Genomic DNA, 17,121 nt, shown 5'->3' with positions numbered 1-17,121 from the left:
TATTTTGCAAATTATGTTGTAGATCAATAGCTCGCGTTGTTGCTTCCCTGTGTTTATTTTTGATATGTTCCTAGAGAAAAATTATGTTGAAAGATGTTAGTAGCAAAGATGCGGATTGGATCCGTGATCTGAGGATTATCCTCATTGCTGCACAGAAGAATTATGTCCTTGATGCACCGCTAGGTGACAGACCTATTGCAGGAGCAGATGCAGACGTTATGAACGTTTGGCTAGCTCAATATGATGACTACTTGATAGTTTAGTGCACCATGCTAACGGCTTAGATCGGGACTTCAAAGACGTTTTGAACGTCATGGACCATATGAGATGTTCCAGGAGTTGAAGTTAATATTTCAAGCAAATACCCGAGTTGAGAGATATGAAATCTCCAACAAGTTCTACAGCTAAAAGATGGAGGAGAATAGCTCAAGCAGTGAGCATGTGCTCAGATTGTCCGGGTACTACAATCGCTTGAATCAAGTGGGAGTTAATCTTCCAGATAAGATAGTGATTGATAGAGTTCTCTAGTCACCATCACCAAGTTAATAGAACTTCGTGATGAACTATAATATGCAAGGGATAACAGAAACAATTCCCAAGCTCTTCGTGATGCTGAAATCGACGAAGGTAGAAAAAAAGAAAAACATCAAGTGTTGATGGTTGACGAGACCACTAGTTTCAAGAAAAGGGTAAAGGGAAGAAGGGGAACTTCAAGAAGAACGGCAAGCAAGTTGCTGCTCAAGTGAAGAAGCCCAAGTCTGGACCTAAGCCTGAGACTAAGTGCTTCTGCTGCAAAGGAACTGGTCACTGGAAGCGGAACTACCCCAAGTATTTGGCGGATACGAAGGATGGCAAAGTGAACAAAGGTATATTTGATATACAGATTATTGATGTGTATTTTACTAGTGTTCGTAGAAACCCCTCGGTATTTGATACTGGTTCAGTTGCTAAGAGTAGTAACTCGAAACGGGAGTTGCAGAATGAACAGAAACTAGTTAAGGGTGAAGTGATGATGTGTGTTGGAAGTAGTTCCAAGATTGATATGATCATCATCGCACACTCCCTATACTTTCGGGATTAGTGTTGAACCTAAATGAGTGTTATTTGGTGTTTGCGTTGAGCATGAATATGATTTGATCATGTTTATTGCAATACGGTTATTCATTTAAGTTAGAGAATAATTGTTGTTCTGTTTACATGAATAAAACCTTATATGGTTACACACCCAATGAAAATGGTTCATTGGATCTCGATCATAGTGATACACATATTCATAATATTGAAGCCAAAAGATGCAAAGTTAATAATGATAGTGCAACTTATTTGTGGCATTGCCGTTTAGGTCATATTGGTGTAAAGCGCATGAAGAAACTCCATGCTGATGGGCTTTTGGAATCACTTGATTATGAATCACTTGATGCTTGGGAACCATGCCTCTTGGGCAAGATGACTAAAACGCCGTTCTCCAGAACAATGGCGCGAGCAACAGATTTGTTGGAAATCATACATACTGATGTATATGGTCCGATGAATATTGAGGCTCGCGGTAGGTATTGTTATTTTCATACCTTCACAGATGATTTGAGCAGATGTGGGTATATCTACTTGATGAAACATAAAGTCTGAAACATTTGAAAAGTTCATATAATTTCAGAGTGAAGTAGAAAATCATCGTAACAAGAAAATAAAGTTTCTACGATCTGATCGTGGAGGAGAAAATTTGAGTTATGAGTTTGGTCTTCATTTGAAACAATGCGGAATAATTTCGCAACTCACGTCACCTGGAACACTACAGCGTAATGGTGTGTCCGGACGTCATAACCGTACTTTTATTAGATATGGTGCGATCTATGATGTTTCTTACCAATCTACCACTATCGTTTTGGGGTTATGCATTAGAGATAGCTGCATTCACGTTAAATAGGGCACCATCTAAATCCGTTGAGACGACACCGTATGAACTATGGTTTGGCAAGAAACCTAAGCTGTCGTTTCTTAAAGTTTGAGGTTGCAATGCTTATAAGAAAAAGTTTCATCCTGATAAGCTCAAACCCAAATCGGAGAAATGTGTCTTCATATGATACCCAAAGGAGACAGTTGGGTACACCTTCTATCACATATCCGAAGGCAAGATATTCATTGCTAAATTTGGATCCTTTCTAGAGAAGGAGTTTCTCTCGAAAGAAGTGAGTGAGAGGAAAGTAGAACTTGATGAGGTAATTGTACCTGCTCCTTTATTGGAAAGTAGTTCATCACAGAAATTTGTTCCTGTGACTCCTACACCAAATAGTGAGGAAGCTAATGATGATGATCATGTAACTTCAGATCAAGTTACTACCAAACCTCGTAGGTAAACCAGAGTGAGATCCACACCAGAGTGGTACGGTAATCCTGTTCTGGAGGTCATGTTACATGACCATGATGAACCTACGAACTATGAGGAAGCGATGATGAGCCCAGATTCCGCGAAATGGCTTGGGGCCATGAAATCTGAGATGGGATCCATGTATGAGAACAAAGTGTGGACTTTGGTTGACTTGCCCGGTGATCGGCAAGCCATAGAAAATAAATGGATCTTCAAGAGGAAGACGGACGCTGATAGTAGTGTTACTATCTACAAAGCTAGAATTGTCGCAAAAAGGTTTTCGACAAGTTCAAGGTGTTGACTACGATGAGAGTTTCTCACTCGTAGTGATGCTTAAGTCTGTCTGAATCATGTTAGCAAATTGCCACATTTTATGAAATCTGGCAAATGGATGTCGAAACTACATTCCTTAATAGATTTCTTAAAGAAGAGTTGTATATGATGCAACCAAAAGGTTTTGTCAATCCTAAAGGTGCTAACAAAATATGCAAGCTCCAGCGATCCATCTATGGACTGGTGCAAGCATCTCGGAGTTGGAATATACGCTTTGATAAGTTGATCAAAGCATATAGTTTTATACAGACTTGCGGTGAAGCCTGTATTTACAAGAAAGTGAGTGGGAGCACTACAACATTTCTGATAAGTATATGTGAATGACATATTGTTGATCGGAAATAATGTAGAATTATTCTGCAAAGCATAAAGGAGTGTTTGAAAGGATTTTTTCAAAGACCTCGGTGAAGCTGCTTACATATTGAGCGTCAAGATCTGTAGAGATAGATCAAGACACTTGATAAGTTTTTTCAATGAGTACATACCTTGACAAGATTTTGAAGTAGTTCAAAATGGAACAGTCAAATAAAGAGTTCTTGCCTGTGTTACAAGGTGTGAAATTGAGTAAGACTCAAAGCCCGACCACGGCAGAAGATAGAAAGAGAATGAAAGTCATTCCCTATGCCTTGGCCATAGGTTCTACAAAGTATGCCATGTTGTGTACCAGATCTATTGTATATCCTACACTGATTTTGGCAAGGGAGTACAATAGTGATCTAGGAGTAGATCACTGGACAGCGGTCAAAATTATCCTTAGTGGAATAAGGATATTTTTCTCGATTATGGAGGTGACAAAAAGGTTCATCGTAAAGGGTTACGTCGATGCAAGTTTTGACACTGATCCAGATGACTCTAAGTCTTCATCTGGATACATATTGAAAGTAGAAGCAATTAGCTAGAGTAGCTCCGTGCAGAGCATTGTAGACATAGAAATTTGCAAAATACTTACGGATCTGAATGTGACAGACCCGTTGACTAAAATTATCTCACAAGCAAAACATGATCACACCTTAGTACTCTTTGGGTGTTAATCACATAGCGATGTGAACTAGATTATTGACTCTATTAAACCCTTTGGGTGTTGGTCACATATCGATGTGAACTATAGGTGTTAACCACATAAAGATGTGAACTATTGATGTTAAATGACATGGCGATGTGAACTAGATTATTGACTCTAGTGCAAGTGGGAGACTGAAGGAAATATGCCCTAGAGGCAATAATAAAGTTATTATTTATTTCCTTATATCATGATAAATGTTTATTATTCATGCTAGAATTGTATTAACCGGAAACATAATACATGTGTGAATACATAGACAAACAGAGTGTCACTAGTATGCCTCTACTTGACTAGCTCATTGATCAAAGATGGTTATGTTTCCTAGCCATAGACATGAGTTGTCATTTGATTAATGGGATCACATCATTAGGAGAATTATGTGATTGACTTGACCCATTCCGTTAGCTTAGCACTTGATCATTTAGTATGTTGCTATTGCTTTCTTCATGACTTATACATGTTCCTATGACTATGAGATTATGCAACTCCAGTTTACTGGAGGAACACTTTGTGTGCTACCAAATGTCACAACGTAACTGGGTGATTATAAAGGTGCTCGACAGGTGTCTCCGAAGGTACTTGTTAGGTTGGCGTATTTCGAGATTAGGATTTGTCACTCCGATTGTCGGAGAGGTATCTCTGGGCCCACTCGGTAATGCACATCACTATAAGCCTTGCAAGCATTGCAACAAATGAGCTAGTTGCGGGATGATGTATTACGGAACGAGTAAAGAGACTTGCCGGTAACGGGATTGAACTAGGTATTGAGATAACGACGATCGAATCTCGGGCAAGTAACATACCGATGACAAAGGGAACAACGTATGTTGTTATGCGGTCTGGTCGATAAAGATCTTCGTAGAATATGTGGGAGCCAATATGAGCATCCAGGTTCCGCTATTGGTTATTGACCGGAGACGTGTCTTGGTCATTTCTACATAGTTCTCGAACCTGTAGGGTCCGCACGCTTAAAGTTCGATGACGGTTATATTATGAGTTTTTGTGTTTTTATGTACCAAAGGTAGTTTGGAGTCCCGGATGAGATCGGGGACATGACGAGGAGTCTCGAAATGGCCGAGACGTAAAGATCGATATATTGGACGACTATATTCGGACTTCGGAAAGGTTCCGAATGATTCGGGTATTTATCGGAGTACCGGAGAGTTACGGGAATTCGCCGGGGAGAAGTATTGGGCCTTATTGGGCCATACGGGAATAGAGGAGAGAGGCCAAAAGGAAGGAGGCGCGCACCCCCCCCCTCTGGTCCGAATTGGACAAGGGGTGCAGCCCCCTTTTCCTTCTCCCTCTCCCCTTCTTTCCTTCTCTCCTACTCCAACAAGGAAAGGAGGAGTCCTACTCCCGGTGGGAGTAGGACTCCCCCCTTGGCGCGCCCTCCTCCTTGGCCGGCCGCCTCCCCCTTGCTCCTTTATATACGGGGGCAGGGGGCACCCCATAGACACAACAATTGATCGTTTGATCTTTTAGTCGTGTGCGGTGCCCCCCTCCACCATAGTCCACCTCGATAATACTGTAGCGGTGCTTAGGCGCAGCCCTGCGTCGGTAGAACATCATCATCGTCACCATGTCGTCGTGCTGACGAAACTCTCCCTCAACACTCGGCTGGATCGGAGTTCGTGGGACGTCATCGGGCTGAACGTGTGCTGAACTCGGAGGTGCCGTACGTTCGGTACTTGGATCGGTCAGATCGTGAAGACGTACGACTACATCAACCACGTTGTGCTAACTCTTCCGCTTTCGATCTACGAGGGTACGTGGACAACACTCTCCCCTCTCGTTGCTATGCATCACCATGATCTTGCGTGTGCGTAGAATTTTTTTGAAATTACTACGTTCTCCAACACCTAGTTTAGTGATGAGTTCGCTACGGCGGCAACGGTGGGGTTGAATCCCATTGACGGCGACGGAAACCAGCGGCGGGAGGTCGCTGGCGACGAGAAGACGATCCGGAGACCCGAGACGGCAGAGCAGGACACGCGCGGGCTGAGGAGTTTTGAAGAAATTTCCAAAATCTCACCCGTGGGTTTATATACCCTGACCCTATCGGTGTGACCGAGTGGAACAACTCGGTGGCACCGAGATGCAGAATCGCAAGCGGTTACTGCAACTCAGTGTGACCGAAAAGTTCAAATCGGTTGCACCGAGATTGAAAACCTAGATCAACTCAGTGAACTCGGTGTGACCGAAGTGGATGGATCGGTCAGACTGAAATGCACAGAGAGGTTTTGGCAGTTTAAGTCTATGACGAATCAGGGACTCCGAGTGCTCCTCACACAGAGTGGTTCGAATCTGACTTGATCAAACTTTGTGATGTATCATGAATAGAGTTTGAGACGAGAGAAGCATAGATAGCTAGAGGAAGTTCTTAGGCATTCTTGTCCATCCATTTGGCAAAAGAGGAAAAAGCCAAACAATCAAAGCAACAAATGGATGTCCTCGAATGAGTAAAATATGCAATCAACATGCTCACACAATAAAATAGCAAATGAAATATGTGACAAAGCATGCACAAACACTCTAGCATCTATCAAGCAATTGGCGATGACTAGGTCATATATATATGAGTATATTGACTTAGGAGTCAAATGAGAACATTTGATCATAGGTCATACTCATCGGTTAAGCTCAAGTGGGGTTGCCACTTTTACATAAAGCATTGTTGTGTTCACACCATTAGAGTTACTTTATCTCAATTGATTAGAGTAAAGCTCCCCCTAGATGTGATATCCCCCCTAAGAGGGGTGAACTAACCTTGGGTTTTGTCGACGATGACTTCATGTATATGTTGAAGATGTGGATGCTCAATGTTGATGTAGATCATTTGGAGCAATCCATTGGAGTGAGTTGCACTTTCAATACCTACACGGGTTAGTCCCACAAGGAACAAACAAGGATAAACATAGACATAGAGTGATGTACACATTGATGATGTCCATGAAAGCATTAGGTTACCTTGTCCCTTGTCTTACCCACAAGAGGGTTTGTGACTCCTTGAACTAGTGCAAGATGTGGAAGTTGTTTGCACTTGTCCTCGCCAAAATGATATGAGTGAAGTATGTTGGCGGACTCACCCTCAAGAACTCTCTAGTTCTTCTTCTTCGGGATCCACATCATCTTGATGGGAATCCTTGGAGTTGTAGTCGTACTTGATGAAGTAGAACTTGATGTAGTCTTGGGAACCCACTTGACCAAGGCCTCAGGAGCTTCTTCAAATGCATCAATCTCCTCTTGAAGCTTGTCCTTGCCTTTTTGCTTGTGGTCTTGTGGTGGAAGATCATCTTGTGCTTGTGTCCCTTAGAAAGAAGTAGGATCATACTTCTCTTGTTGAGGAACAAACTTCGTCTTGGGGTATTGATCTTCTTCCCACTCAACTCCATTGGCATTGAACTTTCGTTCAAAACCAACACCTTGATTCTTCCGGTGCCTTCCTTGCTTGCGTACAATTTCCTCAAATTGCTTACTCCCGGCAAGGCTCTTGTAAACACCTTTCTCTATATTTCCCTTCAATAAGCTATTTTCTTGCTCAAGTGTAACTTGGCTAAGAGAATCGTTAGTGGAATCAAGAGAACTAGTAGAAGTAACAATATTGGATTTATCATGATTGTTGTTGTTACTACTAGAAGAAGAATCTTTCTTACTCTTGTTGCTAGATTTAACTTGTGGCATGTAAGTAGACAAGAGTAAACGCTTGGCAATGTAAGAAGAACTTTTCTTGCGAAGATCATCATTGATTGCTTTTAAGAACCCATGCTCTTGCTTAAGGTTGAGCTTTTCAAAGCGTAACTTCTCATGAGTCTTTAAAAGTTTTCGATGATCTTCCAAGGTAGTTTCATGAGCTAACTTAAAAGTGTTTAGTTCTTTAGTTAGATGCTCAATCTCCTTCTTATCATCATCATTCGTTTTATCTTGATTAGCATGATTAATAGCAATTTCATCATAGTTATCATCACTAGAGTTGTCAACAAGTAAATCATCATCACCTAGCAAGTCATCTTCATCACTATTGAAATCAACATACTCGGGGTGTGATACCTTTGGGCCTTTAGCCATGAAGCATCTCCCAATTCCTTCATTTGGTGAGTCAAATATGTCGTAGGAGTTGGTTGACACAAGTGCTAGACCGGCAACACCTTCATCTTGAGTATATTCGGAGTCGGAGTGATAACTTCTTTGGGAGTGATGGTCGGAGTCGGAGCCGGATACCCATTCACCAACATGAGCTTGATGTCTTTGTTTTGTGTAGCTCCTTGATGACTTGTCCTTCCTTTCCGAATCCTTGCTTCTCCGAGAGGTTCTTCGTTCATAACGATCATCTCTACTCCTCCTCTCTCTAGGTGGTGATTCTTCTCTTCTACTTCTCCTTTTGGGTGAATCTTCTCTTCTTTTGTAGGGGGTCGTTCATAAGGACCCTCTACGGTGGTAATTTCCCTCGCTAGACGCCATACTCTCCTAGGTTGTGAAACCAAGGCTATGATCACCAAAAGCTATGGAAATCAAGGAAAATGGAGATCAAAGCTCTGATACCACTTGTAGGATCGAAAGTATGTCTAGAGGGGGTGATTAGACTACTTGAACAAATAAAAATCTAGCCTTTTCCCAATTTTAAGTTTTGGATGATTTTAGCAACTTAGCACAAGTCAAGCAATCAACCTACACATGCAAGTCTAAGAGTATAGCAGCGGAATGTAAAACATTGCATATGAAGGTAAAGGGAGGAGTTTGGAGGGAGCAAAAGCAATGTAGACACAGAGATTTTTGGTGTGGTTCTGATAGGTGGTGCTATCGTACATCCACGTTGATGGAGACTTCAACCCACGAAGGGTAACGGTTGCGCGAGTCCACAGAGGGCTCCACCCACGAAGGGTCCACGAAGAAGCAACCTTGTCTATCCCACCATGGCCATCGCCCACGAAGGACTTGCCTCACTAGGGTAGATCTTCACGAAGTAGGCGATCTCCTTGCCCTTACAAACTCCTTGGTTCAACTCCACAATCTTGTCGAAGGCTCCCAAGTGACACCTAACCAATCTAGGAGACACCACTCTCCAAAAGGTAATAAATGGTGTGTTGATGATGAACTCCTTGCTCTTGTGCTTCAAATGATAGTCTCCCCAACACTCAACTCTCTCTCACAGATTTGGATTTGGTGGAAAGAAGATTTGAGTGGAAAGCAACTTGGGGAAGGCTAGATATCAAGATTCTTGTGGTTGGAATGGAATATCTTGGTCTTAACACATGAGTAGGTTGTTCTCTCTCAGAAAATCAATGCTGGAAGTGTAGACACATTCTGATGGCTTTCCTTACTAATGAAGGAAGGGTGAAGGGGTATATATATCCTCCACACAAAATCTAACCGTTATACACAAATCACCAAACTCGGTGGGACCGAATCATGAAACTCGGTCAGACAGATTTAGTTCAAAATGTGAACGTTAGGATTTTTGGTGGGACCGACATGTCAACTCGGTGGGACCGATTTCATTAGGTCAGGGCATAACGTAATCTTGGTGAGACCGATCACATAAACTCGGTAGGACCGATTTCTGTAATAGGCAAACAGAGAGTTGGTCAGGCAAACTCGGTGGGACCGATTCACTCATTTCGGTAAGACCGAAATGTTACGAAAGGGAAACAGAGAGTTTGCATTGCAAACTCGGTGGGACCGATCGCTCATCTCGGTTGGACCGAAACGTTACAAAGGGAAACAGAGAGTTTGCAATCCCATCTCGGTGAGACCGAGATCCCTATCGGTGAGACCGAAGTGACTAGGGTTTCTGGCAGTGGCTATGTGAAGTGAACTCGGTGGCGCCGGATAGATCAAATCGGTAGGGCCGAGTTTGACTTTTGGTTTGGGACATATGTGGATATGAGAAAGTGGTTGAGGGATTTTCGAGCATATCACTAAGCATTTTGAGCAAGCAAGCCATTAAGCAACACCTCATCCCCTTTTAATAGTATTGGCTTTTCTTATGGACTCAATGTGATCTTGGATCACTAAAACGAAATGTAGAGTCTTGAGCTTGAGCCAATATGTGTCCTTAGCGTTTTGAGGGTTCCACATTCCTAATCCATGCCATGTCAATCATTGAACTTTCTGAAATGATCATCTTGAAATAGCATTAGTTCAATGAGCTATATGTTGTTAGGAATTACCAAAACCACCCAGGGATAGTTGCACTTTCATAGGTTAGTATGCTGAAGAGCAAAGTATTCCACTTTGCTACTGCCAAAGACAAGATTCATAATTGTTCTCACACAATGCCTACTGTAGCATATGATTTCCACAATTTATATTGAGCAATATAAGCCATAGAAACTAGAAAACAAGCAAACTATGCACTGAAAACAGAATCTGTCAAAAACAGAACAGTCTGTATTAATCTGTACTCAAACCATACTTCTGCTACTCCAAAAATTATGAAAAATTAGGACCACATGAGCAATTTGTATATTAAACTTCTGAGAAAAGAATCAACTCAAAATCACTCTTATGTTAAGAATGAGAATTATTTTCGTGAGCGCAAAAGTTTCTGTTTTTCAGCAAGATCAAATCAACTATCACCCAACATGATCCCAAAGGCTTTACTTGGCACTTTATTGAAACAGTACGTAAAAGTGTTGGGTTGTCTCCCAACAAGCGCTTTTCTTTAATGCCTTTTAGCTAGGCATGATGATTTCAATGATGCTCGCATAAAAGATAAGAATTGAAACATAAAGAGAGCATCATGAAGCATATGACTAGCACATTTAGGTCTAACCCACTTCCTACACATAGGGATTTCGTGAGCAAACAACTTATGGGAACAAGAATCAACTAGCATAGGAAGGCAAAACAAGTGCAACTTCAAAACAATCAACACATAGAGAAGACGCTTGATATTATTGAGATATGCAAGAACATATATAAGTTCCTTCCTCATAATAATTTTCAGAAACATCATGAATGGATTCAATAATAGAACTATCACGTACAGTACTCTTTTCATGACGCACAAGCATAGAAGATTTATCACTCTTTATGGCATACATGTCATCATAATAATCATCATAGATAGCAACTTTATGGTCATAGTCAATTGAAACCTCTTCCAAAATAGTGGATGTATCACTAAATAAATTCATGACCTCTCCAAATCCACTTTCATCAATATTGTAATAAGATTCAACACCCTCCAAAATAGTGGGATCACTACTACCTAGAGTTGACACTCTTCCAAACCCACTTTTATCAATGTAATCATCATAAATAGGAGGCATGCTATCATCATAATAAATTTTCTTATCGAAAGTAGAAGGAATCAAAGGATCATATTCATTAAGCAAAGCATCCCCAAGCTTAGGACAAGCATTATTTCCAGCAAATAAATCTTCAAACATATCATACTCATTAAGCAAAGCATCCCCAAGCTTGTGGTTTTGCATATCATCACAATCATTCTTATCAATAGCATGAATGGCACCAATAGTATATCAAACATTATTATCATATTCTTCCAAGCAAGTGCTAAAAAGATTTTCAAGATCATAAGGGATATCGTTGTCTTGCCAACCATAATCATTACAACAAGTAGTAGGTATCACAAGATCATACTCAATATCATCATCCTCCATCAACATATTTGATTCACTTTCATGAGGCACAATGGTGATAGGAGCAACATTATTTGGGAGAGATACCTTTTTACCTTTATTCTTTCTTCTTTTCTTCTTCTTCACCACATCATGTGTGGGTTTAATTAATTTTTTCAAGCTTCTTGTTGAAGAGATTGATTGGATAGGAAGCTCCTCCTCGTTACCTGATTCATCATAATAAACACTAGGAGGGTATTGGGAAATATTTTCCCTTTCATTAGTACTCTCTTCATATTCCATTTGTTTTCTTGTCTTTAGGTAGTTGGCAATATAAGGATTCTCAATGCAATTGATCGCACAAAACATATAAATTTCCTCTAGATCAAAATCAATAAATCTCTCGAGATTAAATTTTGGAAAACACTTAGTTATACGTTTCATTTCTTCATACCCCAAAAAGAAGACTAAGCTATTTATGATGCTCAAGGGTAATCAAGTTATCACAATTTTTGGACACGATTTGATCATGAAAGAATTTGCATTAGAGATTTAAATGACCATGTTCATTGCAAAGTTCACAAGGATGGCGAAAAAATTACATATTTCAGCACAATCATCTAGCCTCTCTTGCAACTTTCTCGTTTCTAAATATTTATGCTTCTTACAAAATCTATCTTCCCATTTTGGTTTGCAAAATTCACTCCGCAAAAATTGACATGCTTATAAGAAACATCTTTGTCATGACTTGTGCAATCATCATTAGAATTTTGGATATTCAAAGAATTTATACTAACAACATTGCAATCATGCTCATCATTCAAATATTTTGTGCTAAACATTTTATTGACTTCTTCTTCTAACAATTGAGAACAATTTTCTGAACCATCATTTTCAAGAAAGATATTATAAAGATGATCAATAATATGATGCAACCTCAATTCCATATTTTTTTGTAGTTTTCTTTTATGAACCAAACTAGTGATAAAACAAGAAACTAAAAGATTCAATTGGAAGATCTAAAGATATACTTTCAAGCACTCATCTCCCCGACAACGGCGCCAGAAAAGAGCTTGATGTCTACTACGCAACTTTATTCTTGTAGACACATGTTGGGCCTCCAAGCGCAGAGTTTTGTAGGACAGTAGCAATTTTCCCTCAAGTGGATGACCTAAAGTTTATCAATCCGTGGGAAGTGTAAGATGAAGATGGTCTCTCTCAAACGACCCTGCAATCAAATACAAGAAATCTTTTGTGTCCCCAACACACCCAATACAATGGCAATTTGTATAGGTGCACTAGTTCGGCGAAGAGATGGTGATACAAGTGTAATATGAATGGTAGAAATATATTTTTATAATCTGAATAAATAAAAACAGCAAGGTAGCAAATAGTAAACGGGCACAAAAACGGTATTGCAATGCTTGAAAATAAGGCCTAGGGTCCATACTTTCACTAGTGCAACCTCCCAATAATGCTAATATAATTGGATCATATAACCATCCCTCAACGTGCGATGAAGAGTCACTCCAAAGTTCCTATCTAGCGGAGAACATAAGAATAAGTTGTTTTTAGGGTACGAACCCACCTCAAAGCGATTCTTTCCGATCAATCTATCCTAGAGTTCGTACTAAAATAACAACAAACTATTCTTTCCGATCGATCTAACCAAGAGTTCATACTAAAATAACACCAAAGCAAATTCAGATTCATTATACTCAATCCGACACAAAGAACTTCAAATAGTGCCCCAAGATTTCTACCGGAGAAACAAAGACAAGAACGTGCATCAACCCCTATGTGTAGATTACCCCAATGTCACCTCGGGAATCCGTGGGTTGAGTGCCAAAACATATATCAAGTGACAATACGATACCCCATTGTCACCACGAGTATTCAATTGCAAGCCATATATCAAGTGTTCTCAAATCCATAAAAGTATTCAATCCGATAACAACGAAATCTCAAAGGGAAAACTCAATTAATCACAACAAGGTAGAGAGAGGAAAACACCATATGATCCGACTATATTAACAAAGCCCGCGATACATCAAGATTGTGACATCTCAAGAACACGAGAGAGAGAGAGAGAGATTAAACACATAGCTACTGGTACAAACCCTCAGCCCCGAGGGTGGACTACTCCCTCCTCATCGTGGTGGCCGCCGGGATCATGAAGATGGCCACCGGTGATGATTACCCCCTCCGGCAGGGTGTCGGAAAGGGTCTAGATTGGTTTTCGGTGGCTACAGAGCCTTGCGGCGGTGAAACTTCTGATCTAGGTTAACCCCGAGGGTTTTCGGAATATTTGTGAATTTATAGGGTAAAGAGAGGGTGCGGGAGGCTACCGAGGTGGGCACAACCCACTTGGGCGCGCTTGGGCCCCCAGGCTCGCCCTGGTGGGTTGTGCCCCCCTCGGGGCACCCTCCAGGTGCTGCTCTGGCCCATTGGTGGTCTTCTGGTCCATAAAAAAAATCCACAAAAAGTTTCGCGGTGTTTGGACTCCGTTTGATATTGATTTCCTGCGATGTAAAAACAAGCAAAAAACAGCAACTGGCACTAGGCACTAGGCAATAGGTTAGTCCCAAAAAATGATATAAAGTTGCTATAAAATGATTGTAAAACATCCAAGAATGATAATATAACAGCATGAATACTTCATAAATTATATATACGTTGGAGACATATCAGGCCTGGGTGCCATGATTTCAGATCTGAGCCGTTTATGTTATCACCATTATATCCATGTTCTAGATCCGATCTGGCAAGTTATAGTCACCTACTACGTGTTATGATCCGGCAACCCCGGAGTGACAATAGTCGGGACACTTCCCGGCGATGACCGTAGTTTGAGGAGTTCATATATTCACGATGTGTTAATGCTTTGTTCCGGTTCACTATTAAAAGGAGGCCTTAATATCCCTTAACTTCCAATAGGACCCCGCTGCCACAGGAGGGTAGGACAAAAGATGTCATGCAAGTTCTTTCCATAAGCATGTATGACTATTTACGGAATACATGCCTACATTATATTTGTGAACTGGAGCTAGTGCCGTATCGCCCTAGGTTATGACTGTTATATGATGAATATCATCCAACGAATTCACCGATCCAATGCCTGGGAATTTCTCTTATATTTTTTCCGCTAAGTTACTACTGCTACTGTTACTATTGCACTTTCTACAAAATCATTGCTATCACTGTTACCGTTACTATTGCTTTTGCTACTACTATCAAAACTATCATACTACTTTGCTACTGATCACTTTGCTGCAGATAATTATTCTCCAGATGTGGTTGAATTGACAACTCAGTTGCTAATACTTGTAAATATTCTTTGGCTCCCCTTGTGTCGAATAAATAAATTTGGGTTGAACACCCTACCCTCGAAAACTATTGCGATCCCCTATACTTGTGGGTTATCAGTAAACTTCTTTTGCGGTGTGTTTGTTTGGATCCGATGAATTGTGGGTTTATGATCAGATTGTTCATGAATATTAATTGAGTCTTCCATGAACTTTATTATGCATGATTGTTATAGTTTTGTATTTCTCTCCGATCTATCGGTTTGGTTTGGTCAACTAGATTGATTTATCTTGCAATGGGAGAGGTGCCTTGTGATGGGTTCAATATCGCGTTGCTCTATCCCAGTGACAAAGTAGGGGACAAGACACGTATTTGTATTGTCGTCATTAAGGATAAAATGATGGGGTTTATTCATATTAGTTGAGTGTACTTTGTCTACATCATGTCATGTTGCTTAAGGCGTTAATCTGTTTTATACTCAATACTCTAGATGTATGCTGGATAGTGGTCCACTTGTCTCGGACATGATGCTTATATACATGATCGTTGACTTGAATATTGTCATAATTATACGCTTTTCTATCAATTGACCAACAATAATTTGTTCATCCATCGTATGCTATGTGCTCGAGAGAGAAGCCTCTAGTGAAAACTATGGCCCCCTGGTCTACTTTTATCATATATAAAAACACAAAAATACCTTTCTACAATTTTATTTCCTTTATTTTGTTTTGCAATTTATCTTATTACCTACCACTATGAGATTTAATCCTTGCAAATTACCATCGGGGGGATTGACAACCCCCTTGTTTGCATTGGGTGCAAGTATTTGCTTTTTTGTGTGCAAGTGTTGCTAATGAGATTCTGTATGGTTCTCCTACTGGATTGATAACCTTGGTTCTTAACTGAGGAAAATACCGATCTCTACGGTACTGCTTCATCCTCTCCTATTCGAGGAAATCCCAACGCATCTCACAAGTAGCAGCCACTAAGGAGGTAAAGACCCTCCTTGGGGTGTCGTCCAATTCGGCCGCCCTATATGACAAGGGGGCGCCACTTCCTTATGGGCCCTCGTGGCCCATAATACCTTTCACCACTTGGCCCTTTAAGGCCTATTGATATTAAATTAAATATATAAATGTTATAAATATTTTTAGACCATTATATATATAATTTAACATTCGGGAAACATTTTCCACCTATATATATTTATGGGTAATACCCGGTATTACCCGATATTCACCGACACCCTTCCGCTGACACCGAAACGCTTCCGGATCCTCTTAGAACTATTCCAAATATAAATGAAACAATTCCACAAATATATTCTCGTCACGCCCGTCCTACTAACACTCACATATCATCATCACCTTAAGCTTGTGACCCCATAGGTTCGGTAACTCATAGACATGAACGAAACCGTTCGTTCAATGTCCGATAGCGAAATCGTGGACGTCCATATCTTTTTTTTTTGAATCCGTGGACGTCCATATCGATCCCTATGAGCACATGAATGATATTCAAGTGAACCTTTGGTTATCATGTGATGTTCCCTTTGCTTCGCGATACTTCAAAAAACCCGAGATGCATCGGTATCCTCCCGAGTCATCACCATGCTCACTATACCAAAATCCTTGTTACCGGTTTATTCTTCTTTCTCGTTATTGTGTTCCGGCATCCCCGTGACGAAGTCATCTATGTCTGACCAAACGATAATTAATGTCGTCACACCGAGAGGGCCCTAAGAATATCTTCCATCGCCGGAGGACAAAATCTCAGTCTCGAGCTATATAGTCCCTTGTCAAACTTTCCGATGAGCCTATAAGTTGTCTTTATGATCATCGTGTTACATGTGACATTTGAGCAACCCCAAAGCCCACCGTACGGTAAGAAGTGACTACGATACTCTCATGTTCTAAGGAGCAAATTCACATGTTAACACTATGTGTTATTACAATTGATTACAAACAATATTAACTCAATTCATAACATACAAGATTGGGTCGATTTAATATGGTCGTTCTTTCAACGTCATAATCTCAATGTTGTTTTAGGACTATCGTTACACTTAACGATATCCTAAGATCCGAAGAACGTGATCACCAACAACACTTGAGCTACTCTTGGAGACAAGACTAGAAACCTTTTACTTAACCGGTTACCACTCCACAGGTGGATATGAGTTTTCCACTGAATCACATATTCCAGGATCATAGTAGTTATAGAATGGAATATAAACTCTATAATTATGAATATGGAAATATAATAATACAAATATTATTGCCTCTAGGGAATATTTCCAACACCGAGCCAGGTTATGTTGTGTGTTAAATGGAAGGTCAATTCACGTTTTAAATGATCCCACATCGCCCCTTTACATCTAATTCACCCAGTTTATATACGCCATTGACTTTCCTGGGAGTTAAGAAGTTGTCTTGGGAATAAGGAAAGAGAGAGGAGCTAAGGAA

This window comes from Aegilops tauschii, chromosome 5 (genome assembly GCF_002575655.3).
Source record: "Aegilops tauschii subsp. strangulata cultivar AL8/78 chromosome 5, Aet v6.0, whole genome shotgun sequence".
Lineage (NCBI taxonomy): Eukaryota > Viridiplantae > Streptophyta > Magnoliopsida > Poales > Poaceae > Aegilops > Aegilops tauschii.
Note: the sequence above shows the minus strand (reverse complement) of the source record.